This window comes from Mirounga angustirostris, unplaced genomic scaffold (genome assembly GCF_029215605.1).
Source record: "Mirounga angustirostris isolate CCGP_5_RB_7025 unplaced genomic scaffold, mMirAng1.0.hap1 SCAF_1, whole genome shotgun sequence".
Taxonomy (NCBI): Eukaryota; Metazoa; Chordata; class Mammalia; order Carnivora; family Phocidae; genus Mirounga; species Mirounga angustirostris.
The window spans coordinates 183575577-183591853 of NW_026991709.1; positions in this window are offsets into that span (position 1 = coordinate 183575577).

Below are 16277 nucleotides of genomic sequence, written 5' to 3' on the forward strand. Positions count from 1 at the left end.
GGTCCTCTACTCTATTCCTTATGTTCCACATATGAGTGAAACCATATGATAATTGTCTTTCTCTGCTTGACTTATTTCACTTAGCATAATCACCTCCAGTTCCATCCATGTTGATGCAAATGGTGGGTATTCTTCCTGAAGGTGGAGTAATATTCCATTGTATATATGTACCACATCTTCTTTATCCATTCATCTGTTGAAGGGCATCTTGGTTCCTTCCACAGTTTGGGTATTATGGACATTGCTGCTATGAACATTGGGGTGCATGTGCTCCTTCTTTTTTACTACATCTGTATCTTTGGGGTAAATACCTAGTAGTGCAATCACTGGGTCATAGGGTAGCTCTATTTTTAACGTCTTAAGGAAACTCCATCCTGTTTTCCAGAGTGGTTGCACCAGTTTGCATTCCCACCAACAGTGTAAGAGGATTCCCCTTTCTTCACAACCTTGCCAACACTTGTTGTTTCCTGTCTTATTAGTTTTGGCCATTCTAACTGGTGTAAGGTGGTATTTCGTTGTGGTTTTGATTTGTATTTCCCTGACGGCTAGGGATGTTGAACATTTTTTCATGTGTCTGTTAGCCATTTGTGTGTCTTCTTTGGAGAAGTGTCTGTTCATGTCTTCTGCCCATTTCTTGACTGGATTATTTGTTTTTTGGGTGTTGAGTTTGATAAGTTCTTTATAGATCTTGGATATCAGCCCTTTATCCAAAATGTCATTTGCAAATATCTTCTCTCATTCCATGGATTGCCTCTTAGTTTTGTCGACTGTTTCCTTTGCTGTGCAAAAGCTTTTTATCTTGATGAAGTCCCAAAAGTTCATTTTTGCTTTTGTTTCCTCAATGTGAGGCAAGAATCCATCAAAATCCTAGAGAACATGGGCAGTAACCTCTTTGACATTGGCCACAGCAACTTCTTCCAAGACATGTCTCTAAATAGGGTTTGATCACCTAGACTCAAACATTCCTGAAACCAGAAATACCCCACTAAGGGCCTCAGGGTCCTGTGAATCACTATGTTAATTGATTTGCTTAAGGTCTAAGTTAGGTTTTTCTCCCTTGCAGCCAGAGTTCCTAGCTTACTGGGCAATTCTCCTTCAGGGCTTTAGCTTCCTTCTCTTTAAAGGGCTAGACATTTAAAAGAAAATGAAAACTTTATTTTGCCATTGATTAAAAAAGCAATATATGAAAAAAAGCAATATATTCTCATTGTAAAATTCTTACATTATAGGAGAGGATTATTAGGTTGTGTCCACATTTGTCCATTAACTGTTGCTGCGTAGCTAATTGCACTCAAATCCAGTGGCTTGGAATAATAAGTGTTTTTATTGCTCATGACTAAATGTTTAGTTTTGCTGATCTGGTCCAAGCTTAGGAGATCACAGTGGAGGCTGCTCACCTGTCTACGTGTTTATGGTCTATACTGGCTGGGGGCTGACTAATCTGGGATAGCCTCATTTGCAAATCTGGAGAGCTGGCTGTCAGGTAGAGCAACGAGATGTTTGGGTTCTATCTCTCTTATCACAAAGTAGGCTGGTCTGAGGCTTGTTCTCATAGGGGTTGAGCAGGGCCTTAACAGGGTAAGTGAAAGCATTTATTTATTTATTTATATTTATATATATATATATTTTAACATATAATGTATTATTTGTTTCAGGGGTACAGGTCTGTGATTCATCAGTCTTATGTAATATCCAGTGGAAGCCTTTTGAGGCCCAAGTTTGTAACTCACAACTTTACTCCTGTTGCTTCTATTGGCCAAAGCAAGTGACAAGGCCAGCCAAGATTCCAGGGGAGGAGAAACTGACACCACATTTTGGTGGGAGGAGTTGCAGAATCACATTGCAAACAGCAAACATAAAGGAATGGGGAATAATAGGTGCTGTTTTCATAATCACTACATAACTGTAGTCTCTCAGAAATAATCACTGTTAATATTTTGATGTACTTTCTTCTAGATTTACTCAGAACACATATCTTCTGTTTATTTTTATTTTGGAGAATACATATTTTCCAGAAAACATATTTTCTATTTGTTTTTATTTTTGCGGTTGTTTGTGAAATTTGGATACTGTATGTACTGTCTTACAACTTAATGTTTTCAACTTGACAATTTATCTTGAGCATATTTTTATGTCTATCCATATCCACCTCTTCTACAGAGATTGAACGTAGATCATTTCGTAGCTCTGACTTTCTGAGAGTCTGGGATTCTATGACTCATTATGAACCCAAATTTTTCAGTCCTCAAACTCATTTCTTCAAAGTGGCAGGAGAACTGTTGGATTCCCAAACAGCTAAAAAGTTGAGCCTCAAATCATGGCTGAGAATGTGTGTCAGTTTTGAGTGTTGAGTGATTTCACCCTTGCTGGTTAGAAAATTCCTTATCATTATTATTATAAATTTTTACAGTGATAATTATGAGACTGTTTCTGTTGAAATTCCACTAACTGACTCTCATTAGCCCATGGAAGTATGTGCTTATTTTTCTGGATATACTGCTTGTCTTCTGGTTTGCACCAATTCAGCAAATGCTAAAATTGGAAGATAGAGCAAGCTACTAAGAAAGGTAGCCTGGCTGCAGTAAGTTAAGCACTCGCCATGTTGATTCCACAGCATTAAGTTAAAGAGGGATGATGGACTGAGGATTATTGGGCTCTGGTCTTTGGTTTTGAGAAGTCATGAAGTCTTGAGAGCTGCTCACATTTCTTCAAAGCGTGCCCTCATAGTTCTTAAGCACCCTTAGCCTGAAGATAGCTTATGCTGTAGTAACTGACTTTGGAAACCTGAATAGATTTCTTTTGTGTTATGATTAAGATCTTTTGGGAAATTTTAGTTAATAGATGTTAGCTAAACAATGTCAAGGCAGTTATGGATCCTATGGTAAGTGATTCATCACTGAAATAGCCACTTTCAATCTTTTTATCCTTTAGCATAACCAACATGTAGCCATCAGTTACATTGACAGAATTGATCGAACCTATGTGACATGAGCTAAGAGTAACTGGACTTCTGTGTCTGTTATAAGGCAGTATTTCTTCATCCAGTCTTTCATTTATTCATTCAAAAATATTTATTGATCATCTACTGTTTGTTACTGGAATACAATGATGAATACCACAGTTTTTGTACCCAAGTTCTTACATTTTAGCAAAGAGAAATTGATACCTATAATGTGATTTGAAGAGCTCCATGGACAAGAATTGATATTATAGTCTAAAAGAAATCTGAGATGGCATATAAAGATACCTAAAATAATGAAGTACATAATAATAATATAATAGCACTTGCTTATGTAGTGTTTATGTCAGTCAGTCAGGTTTCTTCAGAGAAACAGAACCAATAGAATATCTGTCCATCTGTCATCGATCTATCTATCATCTTCTATTAGAAGAGAAAGGGTGGGAAGGAGAGAGAGAGAAAGAGAAAGAAAGAGAGAGATGGATTTATTTTAAGGAAATGGCTTACAAGACTTTGGAGGCTGGCTGGCAGGCTAGAGACTCAGGGAAGAGTTGATGTTGCAGCTCAAGTCCAAAGGCAGTCTGGTGGCAGAATTTCTTCTTCCTCTGAGGACTCTAGTCTTATTCTCCTAAGGCCTTCAACTGATTAGATGAGGCCCACATTATGGACAGTAATCTGCTTTACTCAGAATCTACTGATTTAAATGATAATCACATGTAAAAAGAATACCTTCATCTAGACTAGTGTTTGACCAAAAACTGGGTGCCATGGTATAGCCAAGTTGACACACAAAATTAACCACCCCTTGTCAACTTTGTACCTATACACATTTCCTTAAACCATGGTTAATTTCCAAATAAAGGCAATAACAAGGACATACTCCTATCTAATGTGATACACCTATCCTTCTTATATCCAAAAAAACACTAACCCTTGGGTGATGTTCATTCTTCTCCTTAATATGTAACTTAAACACTGTAATCTAAAGTTAGTAATACTTAAGTACTATGATGTAAAGTTAAAACATCTTAAGATATGGGAATGAGGGAGGGAAGAAAAAGATATTTGTTTACTATGTGCACATACATTTGTAACAAAATGAGGAAGTAGTAATGACAATTATGGTTTCTATTTATTTACCTGGTCTCATGGTCATAACTGGTACTTATAACCATCTTCCACCACTACCCATTCCATATTCCCTTTGTCCTCATCAAACATCTCAGCTGGTTGTGGTTCCTTACCTGGTGTGGTGACCCAAACCTTCATCCTTGAATGGACTGGGCCATTAGTAGTCTTGCCTGACTTTACTTGCTATAGTTTTCATTGACTTTAGTCACAAAGCAAGAGAGTACTATGGGACACCCTAAGGGATCTCCTATATTTGGACACACCCTTCCTTACCTTCATGTGGAGTTGAGGTCCAGTTTTTCTTTGGTAATATGATCAGTCACCCCAGCCACCCTTCCTTCCTTGTTAATTTGGAGGCCTGAGGAACCTAAGGTGGCTGGGTGGCAGTCTTAACTTCCAGTTAATGGGATTATTGTGTTTTCTGGTGAAAGCATTCCTCCCTTTGGAACTGAGGCCTCTAGCTCTACAGAGGATAAGACTGCAGGGACAGGAAGCCCAAAATTTCCTAGGAATCACTAGGGTTATATGCTAGTAGATCATCCATTGATTCCTGGAACCATCAATCTTGGTTATGGAAGAAAGAGCACCATATATTACATGCTAATTCGGAGCATCTATAGCCTCCTGGTGAATTTTGTCCCAGCTCTGCAAGACTTTGCCAACTAGTTGGCACTATAATTGAGTTTTTGAAAGGTCATTCCACCAGTCTGCACTTCAGAATAGTGGGGAAACATGGCAAGACCAGTAAATTCCTTAAGTATAGTCCCATTACTACACTTCATTTGCTGTGAAGTGAGTTCCTTGATCAGAAGAGCTGCTTTGTGGAATGGTATGAATGTTAAGACATTCTGTAAGTCCACAGATGGTAGTTTAAGCAGAAGCATTCAGTGCAAGGAAGACAAATCTATAACCAGAGTAAATGTCTATTCCAGTAAAAACAAAATGTTGCCTCTTCTATGATGGAAGCAGTCCAATGTAATCAATCTGCCACTAGGTAACTGGCTGATCACCCAGAGAAGTGGACTTCTCAGTGTTGGTCTCTGCTGCTGGGAGAGTTAGGAGAGGTTAAGGTCACACAGCTAATAAGAGAATGCAGCTCCAAAGTCTTTGTCTTAACTGCTGTACTCTATCTAGCCTGTAGCAATGAGAAATGGCCCCAAAGTGAGCACAAATAAAATAGTTTTCAGAAAAACCCTGGTGTCGAGGAAAGTATTGAATTAAACTCAGGAGACCTGACTTTGATTGCAAGTCAGCCAGTAACTTTTTATATGACTCTAGTAGCTCCCTTTATCCTTCTGTGATTCATCTGTAAAATGATACTATGAACCTAAATCATGAGTCTTCAAATGATATTAATAATATTTGGTTATTCCAAAGTTCTAGTAGTAAGAAACTCCAAGGGGTAATTAGGGAGGGCAAATGGGTGGTTTCTGGGTAGCTCCTCACTGCCATCTTTACTTCAATCAGAGAAACTTAATTTCCAACTAGTTTCATCTGTGGGAGTCTGAATACCACTCGAACAGAGGATCAGGTATCTTCTATCTTCAATATTATAGAGGAATGGGATTGAGATTTAGTCAACATTTACTATACTAGAAGTTCTTCTACTTATGAGCTTTAAACCTAAAAACTATTTTCAGTTATATATTGCTTAGTGGCTTAACACAACCATGTGTTATTTCTTAGAATTTTTTTTGGTTGGCCAAGTGGTTCTTTTGTTCCACATGGTATTGGCTCAGATACCTCATGAAGTTTCACCCAACTAATGACTAGGCTGGGCTGTAAGGCTCCAAAAGTCCTGTCTCACATGTGTGTGGTCTTAGCACTGGCAGATGGCTAGGAAGCCTTGATTCTTTACCTTGTATCTTCTCATCCTCTGTGACCTCTACATGACACCTCTATCACAGCAGGCTAGCTTGGCCTTATGTAGAATGGTGGCCTCTTTAACTGTCATTTATGCTATATTTGATTTGTCAGTATAAGTTGCAGTGATAGTCCAGGTTTAAAGGGAAGAGAGGTAGACTTCCACCCCTTGATGGGAGGAGCTATGTGTACATACAGGGAGGAAGAAATTATTGGCTTGTTTGTGGTTTCACTGATTTTCTTTACTGGTTTTCTATTCTCTATTTCATTAATTTCAGCTCTAATCTTTATTATTACCTACTTTCTGCTTGTTTTTGGATTAGTTTACTCCTCCCCCCGCCCCCCCCCATGTCTTAAGGTAGAAGGTTATGCTATCAATTCCAGATCTTTCTTATTTTTAAATATAGTCATTTACAGCTATAAATTTCTCCTAAAAGCACTGCTTTAGCTGTATACCATGAGTTTTGGTGTGTTATGTCTTTATTTTCACTCAACGCAAGGTATTTTCTTTCACCTGTGATTTCTTCTTTGATCAGTTGGTTATTTAGGAGTGGGTTGTTTAATTTCCACATATTTGTGAATTTCCAAAATTTCTTTCATTGACTGATTTATAATTTCATTCAATTGTAGTCAGACAACATACCATGTATTATTTCAATTCTATTGAATTTATTGAGGTTTGTTTTGTGGCCTAGCATATGGTCTATTATGGAGAATGTTCTGTGTGCTTGAGAAGAATGTGTCTTCTCTGTTCTTTGTTGGTCTACCTGGTTTATCATGTTGTTCAAGTTTGCTCTTTCCTTGTTGACATCATAGTTATATCCAGTATTGAAGGTAAAGTATTGAAGTCCCCAGCTATTATTGTTGAATTGTCTGTTTCTCCTGCAATTCTGTCAGTTTTGCTTCCTGTATTTTGGGGCTCAGTTGTTAGGTGCATAGATGTTTATAACTGTTGTATCTTCCTGATTGACCCTTTGCCACCATTAAGTGTCCCTATTTATCTCTAGCAACATTTTTTTTTTTTGCTTTAAAATATATTTTGTCTAATATTAGTATAACTACTTCAGCTTTTTTATGGTTGCTATTTACATGACATACCTTTTTTCCATCTTTTAACTTTCTATATTTTTATGTCTTTCAATTTAAAGTGTCTCCTAGAGGCAGTATATAGTTGGATCTTGGTCTTGTATGAGTCTGACAATCTCTACCTTTTAATTGGATTGCTTAATCCATTCACATTTAATGTTACTACTATATAATAGGATTTATGTGTGTCATTTTACTTGCTGTTTTCTACATAATGCATGTTTTCCTTGTTCCTCTCTTCTTCCTTTACTTCTTCCTTTCACATTAAGTGAATATTTTCTAGTGAAACCTTTTAATTCCTTTAATGATCTTTTCACTATGTGTTTCTGGGTTGTTTTCTTGGTGGTTGCTTTAGGGCTTACCACATACATCTGAATTTATCAGAATCTATTTTATATTTGGTACAAATGTAATTCCAGTGAGATATAGACATTATTTCTATGTATCTCTATTCCATCTTCCCTTGTTTGTGCTATTGTCATTATACATATAACATCTATACATGTTATAACCCAACAATACATTGTCATAATCATTACTTTATATGATTTTATGTCTGTAAACAAAATTGAGAGGAAAAAGGAGACAAATATGTATTTATAGAGTTTGTTATATTACCTTCCTATTTGCCATTTTGTAGTTCTTTTCATTTCTGTGAATTCAAGTTACCATCTGGTGTGATTTCCTTACCCAGTACAGCTTTACTCTGACCTTCCACCTTTGTGATATTATTGTCAAATATTCTACACTTCTATATGTTATAGGCCTAACTATACAAGTATATGCACATTTTTTGTACAGCTGCTTTTTAAATTAGCTAAGAGAAGAAAGTAAAAGAAATAATCATTCATGTAGTCTTTTATAACTACGTAATTACCTTTGCTGGTACATATTTTGCTTTTTTGTGCATGGGTTCCAATTACCGTCTGGGAATAATTTCTTTCAGCCTAATGAACTTTCTTTAGTATTCCTGATAAGATGAGTTAGTAACCATTTTGGAGACAGTCTACCACAAATTATTATAGAATTCAACAGAGCCATGTACTGGACCAGAAGCATATCAACTCTACCTATCACCAACAGATGGCATTAGTTTGCATCAATAGCATCACAAATGCATTTATGATCACACTCTTTGGAGCTTTAATTGTAACTAGAGGAAGCTTCAGTAATGCTGGCCAGTGTGCTAAGCAAGACTTCTGGGGAGGGATCCCAGGCATGGGCTAGGGCTTCATAGTGGTCAAAAGCAGCTGCCTTGGTTGGTATGACCCACAAAACAGAGGAGAGGAGGCTTCTAGCTCTGGCTTCTTTCCAAGACAAAATATATTCTCAATTATGTTGTTGCAGCTTGAAAATAGGTCATATCTACAGTCACAACTATTTTGTGGTGACCCTGTAATCTAAACCAGTTACTTGCTCTCTATTTAATTTGGAAAAATCATTAAAACAAAACAAAACAAGATCCCAATTAGGAAAGACCTGCTCCATAACAGATAATTACTTCTTTTCCAGAAAATGAGTATCTTTGGGTATACCTGGTTTGGGAGAGGGTGTGCCAAACACCATGGGCTAGGCACCATGCTTGACACATCAACAATTTCTCTCTAATGCTTCATGAAAACAACCTTTATTGAGATTTATCAAATCTCAATAGTGAGTCAGATGTTATTATCTCCTGTTTTAGAAGCAGAATCTGGAGCTCTGAGAGTTTAAGTAACTAGCTTCGGTCACATAGCTAGTACGTGGAAGAGAGTTGAAATTCAGGTCTTTGTATCCCAAGTCATGTGGCAATTTTAAGGGTCAAAATGGTAAATTTGGGGTGATGAGAGCACCTTTTAGATCTTCTGCTTTCACTTGAACCATCTCTTTCTCTCTTTCTTTATCTCTCTCTCTTTCCTTCCTTCCTTCCTTCTTTTTTGAGAGAGAGAGTGTATACGCATGAGAATGGGGGGTGGGGTAGAGAGAGAGGGAGAGAGAGAATCCCAAGGCTCCTTGCCCAGCATGGAACCTGACACAGGCTCAATCTCACAATCCTGAGATCATGACCTGAGCCAAAATCAAGGGTTGGATGCTTAACCAACTGAGACACCCAGGCACCTCTAGCTTGGGCCATTTTTGTTAACATCCCATCCTTCCCCATTCTGCCAGTGCCCAGTTTGTGTTCTGTGGTTTACCCTGTTTTATGTATAGACTGATGCCCTAGTTTAAGTATACATTCTATTTAATGATTCAGTTGTTTGGAAATTTTAGTATATTTGTTTTCTGTGCTTCTCACTGTTGGGAATAAACTTGTGGTCCACATTTCTCTTTTTACCTCTCAATAGTAAAAAGTTAGACTGGGGTTTGTTGATGCATCAAGTTGACTTGCAGGTTGTGACACCTTGAGTGCTTTCATGAGACTATTGTAGTCAAAGCTAATTAGATTCCTGGCTGGTGGGTAAAAGATACTGGCCTGGATGTCAGGAGATCTTATTGTATCACTACATTTACCACAAACCAGTTGCCTGGCAAGTTATTTTGCCTCCTGGCCTTCCATTTCTACATCTGAAAAATTAGGGGGTTGTATTTGATACTCCTAAGTTTCTTTAGCCTTAGGGCTAGAACTTTGCTAACAAACTCCTAGAGGTTGGGAGAACGACTCCAAAGGTTCAGGAGCTGGTGTTTTCCTTGTCCCTCCATCACTCTTGCCACAGGACACAGAAGGCAATTGCCCAGCTACTGACCTGTTCAAGCTCTTTCCCACCCAACTTGAATAGTTTCATTTGAAATCTCATGCCTTGTAACCCTCTGAGGTTTTTTGGTTTCTGAATGCAGAGACTCACATCCTACAACTTTGGTACTGCCAATATAATGATGATACAGCTGCCTTGTTATTGAGCCCTATTATATCCCAGTGTTACGCTATGTTTTGAACACCTACTATAGGAACTGTTAAAAGCACTTTACATAGATGATCTCATCTAACCATTGCAACATGCCTGTAAAGTGGAACCATGATTATCCCCAATGTGATAAGATGAAGAAAATGAAGACCAGAGAGAGTAAGAGGCAGAACTAGGGTTAGAACTCAGGCTCTCTGACACCATAACCTGTATTTTCACCACAAGCCTGTCTCCTGTGGGAAGGGAAAGACCTCAGCACAACCGAACTGAGTGGGGGTTCTGGGAATGTGGTAAATCTTCCCAAACTGTATGTCTGCTTCCCAGTGGGGGAGGAATGGAATGAATATTTGGATAACCATAATATGTAATCTGGGTCTTTAGATCAAATTGCTAAAAATAATTTAAGACCAGATAGGAAGTTCTCAGTAGTTCATAACTAAGAACCACCCATCAAGGTAGGGAGCTAGAACACAGAAATATTAAGTGTGGTGTTCCCGTGAGTAGGTGGAAAGGATAGGACTCTTCCATCCAAGTTGGAGGATCTAAGAATGAAGACCAATAAGCCAACTGTTTGCTTATCATGTTCCATGTCACAGTTGCATCCAGTGAAATTGTATATTCAAGCAGGCCACTTCAAAATGGCTTCAAGGACCATTTCCATCTTGGAGTTCCTGGAGATGTGTGCCGATGATGTTACTCATCATCTGTTAGAACAGACAGCTGTTCTAACCAGTGTAGCCTCCTGCCCATGTGAAGTGCCTTTCATGGACAACACTAAGTGAGACCACAGAGTGGAGACAGTTGTCCTTTCTGACCTTGCTTGTATTCTTTGGGTTGAAGATTATAGGAAAAGAGAGGAACATCCAAGCTACTTCTCATAGAAAACTCCAAGTCTTAGATTGTTCATATCCAACTTGGGAAGGAACATCAGGAGGGTTGATTATAATTTTGAAGGTCAGAACCAACAATAAAGTATCAGTTATTATATTGGTATTTTGGTGACGGGAAACACATTTGTAGCAGAGCTTTCATACATACAGTATTTCTCTGTAGATCACATATCTTGGTTTAATAGGTAGGTGGCAGGTTATTTTTTGTATTCTTGAATGAATTTGACATGTACACAACTTGAATCAAGCTGAGAAAATTCTCTGTTGTTGCTTTACTCTTTACCTCAATTGGCCATCCCACACAGGAAACATGCTTATAAGAGAGATCTCCAAGCTATCAGCTAGTGCCTCTTGTTCTTCAGGGACAATCTAACATTGTCTTTATATGGCGGGGGTGGGGGGGTGGGATGGAGGCACTTATTCAAGAATAAGTAGCAAACATGCAAAATCTAGAATGTACCTCTCTATGTGGGGGGAAAAAGTAACTAAATGATGAATAATAATTCCTTTTATATATGCCTCTCTAAAAAAAGTGCACCTAATTTTAGAATAAGGCACCCTAGAATCTAAAACTTCTTTTAAAATTCTACATTCAATAATTTTTATGCAAATTTTTCATTGTTTTTCTTGTGCCAAATATGAGTAACGATAGCCCTTTTTAAAAGCTTAGCAAAGAGTTGTTCTAATGGTGTCATTTTGGTTTTACAGATTCATTTAGCTGGAGGAACATATTTACAGTAGCCAAACAGGATTTTATGGAGTAATTAGTGGCTGGAAAGAAGGAGGAACAAATATTTTTTTGAAATGGGGGTGCACTCAAGTGCTTCTGATAAGCAGATAGCTTGTGATGTTCTTCTAAATCCATCAGATTCATTTACTCTGAACTATAGCTACCATTTCTACAGACCCAAGTAGTGGCGCCAGATAAGAGTGACTTTTCTGGCTTGGATGGGAAGGTATTGGTCCAAATCCAGTCTTCCTTTAGACCAAGAAAGTTTTCATGCTGGCATACCTGAGGCTTGGGGAAGGTCCAGTACCATGATGAACACCATCCACCACTCCTACTCTTCAACCATTTACTAACAAACTAAAAGGAAATGAGACCAATCTGGTTTTCACTTCCAAAGCTACTGTTGACCATAATCCTATAATATAGAGAAATTCTGGATGAGTCTAGGTTTTATAAATCCCCTCCCTTCAATTTCCTAAGAGGATCAATTTCTGTACCAAAGAAAGACACTTGTGGCTTTAAGTTTGGCTTCTCATCATGGAGTGAGAATATCCCTGCAGGGGTACTTAGCTCCTAAAATGGCTCTCAATGTTTCCTGCCTCCTGGTATTCATGCCCTTGTATAAGACTGAGCTGAACATAGTTACATGCTTTTTAGAGTAGAATAGGGCAGAGTGATGGGGTGTCACTTCTGGGATTAGCTTTTAAAAGACTGTAACTTCTGTCTTGCTCTTACTCTCTCTCTCATTTGCTTATCCTGATGGTAGCCTGCTGCCATGTTATTAGCTGTCCTTCAGAGAAGTTCATGTGGCAAAGAACCGAGAGTGTCCTCTTGCCAATATCCAGTGAGGAACTGAGACTCTCAGCCCATAGCCCATGAGGATATAAATCCTGCTAGTAATTATATAGGTGAAGTTGGAAGTGGATCCTTCCCCACTTGAGCCTTCACATGAGACCCCAGCTCTGGCTGACACTTTGATTGTAGCCTAAGAGATCCTGAGACAAAAGACCCAGCTGAGCTGCTCCTGGATACCTGACTCATAGAAATTGTGAGATAATAAATATTTTAAACCACTAAGTTTGGGTCTTAAAGTAACATTTGCATCCTAAAGTAAAATAATTATTAAGTCAAATTCCAATCTTTATCCTAACTCCTCAGTTTTGTACTTTTATTCCTTTGTTTTCAGTTGGATTTAGTATGTTAATGTGTATTAAAAATGAATTGCATATTTTGTTTTCCAACATTGGCATGTAGCATTTGTATGAATAATTATAATTGTAATTCATTTCTGCTAAAATCGTATCTATCTCTTTAGCTGTTTCCTGACCCTTTCTTTCTAAAAGCATACTTAATTAAACAGAACTCTTTTTGCAAGTGTCAGAAACCAAACTCAAACTAGCTTAAGAATAAGTTAGGTTTTATTAATTCACATGTGTGAAAAGTCTAAGGAAATGGATCCTGGCTTCACTATGAGTAGAGGCAAGGGTTTCAGGCATCATGACTCAGTTGCTGTCTTTGTCTCTCCATTGCCTCAAAGTCTCTGCTTTCCACACCTCTATCTCTGTACTCCGCGTTCTCCCTATCTTTATTTCTAGACCAACTGTCTTCTTCTTGTCTGCAGAAATGTCATCCCACAGTTAGAGAATCCAGAGAAAAGGGCAGCATCTCCTTTTTCTAGAGTCTAGAGTCTAGACCCCTCCAAGGTCTCTGATTTGTTCTGCAGGGTAACATATCCCCTGGCTTAGATCAATCACTATCTGCAGGGTGGGCTTCTCTGATTGGTCAGGTTGGGCTATTATCTGTCCCTGAGGCAGAAAACTCCAGGTTACCTGGTAGACAACTCCAGAAAAATCACATGGAATTGGGGAGGGGAAGAGTTCCTCAAAGGGAATAAAATACCAGGCAGCTAAAAAGTACCAGAGATCCACCAAGTAGAAAAAGAACAATTTATTTCTCAGGATGTTATGGTTATTAATTGCTATATAATAAACCATCCCAATTTGATGGCATAGAACAATAATAATCATTTATATTATCTCTCTCGCAGTCCTGCAGGCTGATAGGGCTGAACTAGATGTTTCCCACTTGGGGTCATTAAAGCATTTAAAATCAGATGGTGGCTAACCTGGGGTCATCTTAAAGGCATCGTCACTCATGTTTGGTGTCTGGGCTTGGAAGACTAAAATAGCTGGAATTTCTTGCTCATCTCTCTCTCTGTGGTGTCTCCAGTATGGTGGTTATAAGGTAGCCAGACTCTTACATGGTGGCTCAGCGTCTAGAGGTCTCTGTCCAAAAGGAGAGGAGAGAGGAGTTTATGTCTCTTCAAGAGGAAAGAGAGCCAGGTGTATTTTAATGGATCCAGCTCCAGAAGTCACAAAGAAGTCCACTGCCTTCTCTTCCTTAGAAGGGAGCCATGTTCAAGGGGAGTGGAATGAGATTGCACTCTTAATGAGAGCAGCATCAAGGAATTTGTGGACATGTGTTTACACCATCACATGCAAATTTTAAAACATCATTTTTGTTTGTCTGAGTCAACACTTATTGTGAATTATTCCCAGTTGAGGTCAAGAGTTGGCTGAGACCCAAGTGTGTTTGACAGAGGAAGGTGATAAAGTCACTCAATCTAAGGACTGAGGTTTTTAATTTCTAGAGTAGAAAAAAAATTACATTTATTCCTTAATCAGTACTGCAAATCCCAATGAAACATATGATTTAATACTGAAAATTCATACACACCCGGGTATGTGTTTTTTTTTAAATTTATTGACTTCAGTGATCCCCATGCTGAAGGGAGGGCAGTGTACTTGGTCAGTTATAGACCATTATATTTCCTGTGCATACAGAGGCCCCTAGATATCTTTAGGGGCTTGTTTTCTTATGTAAATCAGCAGTTTTATTGAGGGAAGATATTCTGAATTGTAGAACTGCTTTTGCTCTCTAAGTTTGCCTAATCTTCTTTCATGTAATTATTTATAGTATATTTCCCGAGGGTTTCTAAACTTACAGTTGTGTGTGTGTGTGTGTGTATGTGTAAAAAGTGGTTTAAAATGTTTTATTGGGAAAACCAAATGAAGCAGATATCCTTTTCTGTCTAAGAAAAACTTTAATGGCTGACCTTATCAATTCTTTTTGCAACAGTTTGGATTGTGACTTTGGGCAAGTTATGTCATCTTTCTTTGCCTCAGATTCTTTGTTGGGCTACACTGGGCATGGAGTGTAATACATTCAGGAGCTCATCTCTAAAATCCATAAACCTTAAAGCCAGGCACTCAGCTTCACACATACAAAACAAAAGCCCTCCTATATATGTATCTTACCAAATTCCTTCTAGCTGTGCCTAAACCCCATAAACATTAAAATGGACATGCTCAGCTTCTCAGTAATTCCCCACTGCCTCTGTGTCACTGCCATATGCTTCCACCCTTCCCCTGCTGATAAGATAAAGAAAGAGATGGGGCATGCAAGATGGAGTTTATGATCACCCCATTCCTCTACTGGTAAGATATAGGAAGAGGAAGAAAAGCAAGCTGGATTTCACGATATCATTTGGGGGTTACCTTCTATGGGAGCAGTCCAAACATGAGTAATATCGCAGTGCTGAAGCTAGACTAGACTTCTGCCAATGTATTTCCATGGAGGAGGTGGGCTGGGGACCCAACCAAACAGGAGAACACACCAGTGGGCTTGAGCAGGATGTATCCATGAATCGGGGTGGTGAGAGTTGGGTTCAGATACTCTGACTGTCTCTGAGGAACAGGTGTCTCTCCTGAAGTTATAGTAAATAAACATTGCCATTTCCTAAAGTTAGGATATTCTTGTGATTTGTTCTTAGACATTGGGGTCTGGGAAGCATCCCCTCAGTACTGGAGTTTTCATTTGGAGTCTGTGGCCATAAACACAGGGAGAACAATGAACCAGGCTGACCCTTGCAAAGGGAATCCTCTTAATGCCTTTCGTCTATAAACAGAGTCCAAACTAGGGCTACCTCTGACGTCTTTCCCAGCCATAAGCCTTTGCTTTCAGAATCTTATTTATCTACTTGCTAATACAGTGCCCAGCAGAGAGTGAGAACTCAATAAATATTCACCGAGTGAATTAATTTATCCAAGCAGCAAGAAGTAGTGGAAAGAGTGTGGTTATTGGAGGTACACAGACTTGAATTTCATTCTCAGCCTTACCTCTTTCAACTATGACCATGGATGTGTTACGTATGGTCTCTGTGTCAATTAGGATTCAACCAGAAAAACAGAACACTCTATGTATTTAAATTCAAGGGGCTATAAAGTAGAGAATTGGTTATATGAGTGATGGAAGAGAGGCTGAGAAGCCCATAGGAGTTGGCAACAAGATAGCAGCTGTAGGAAGCTTATACCTCCTCCAGGGGTGAGGGACAAAGAGAGGAGATAGAATTACTGAGCCTCAGGGTTTGGGGTCAACTGGCACAAGGCCACTAAGCAAGAAGATTTGGGTTGAGCTTTAATTTCTCTAGTTTATATCATGGAAACAACGGGGTTATTACTCATATTCTTTTTCAAAGTACTTATGCCCCCTCCCCCATCCAACCTACTTCTAATAGCTTCATCCTATTAAGAATCACCGAAATAAGTCAATTTTAATCAGTGAATAGTAAGCCTTGTTCATAGCAGATGCTTAATAATATTTTTAGCAAAATGAAATTGTAATGTAAACATGTGTAGGAGAGGTAGCAGGTAAGTTGCCATTACCTTGGGGTGAAA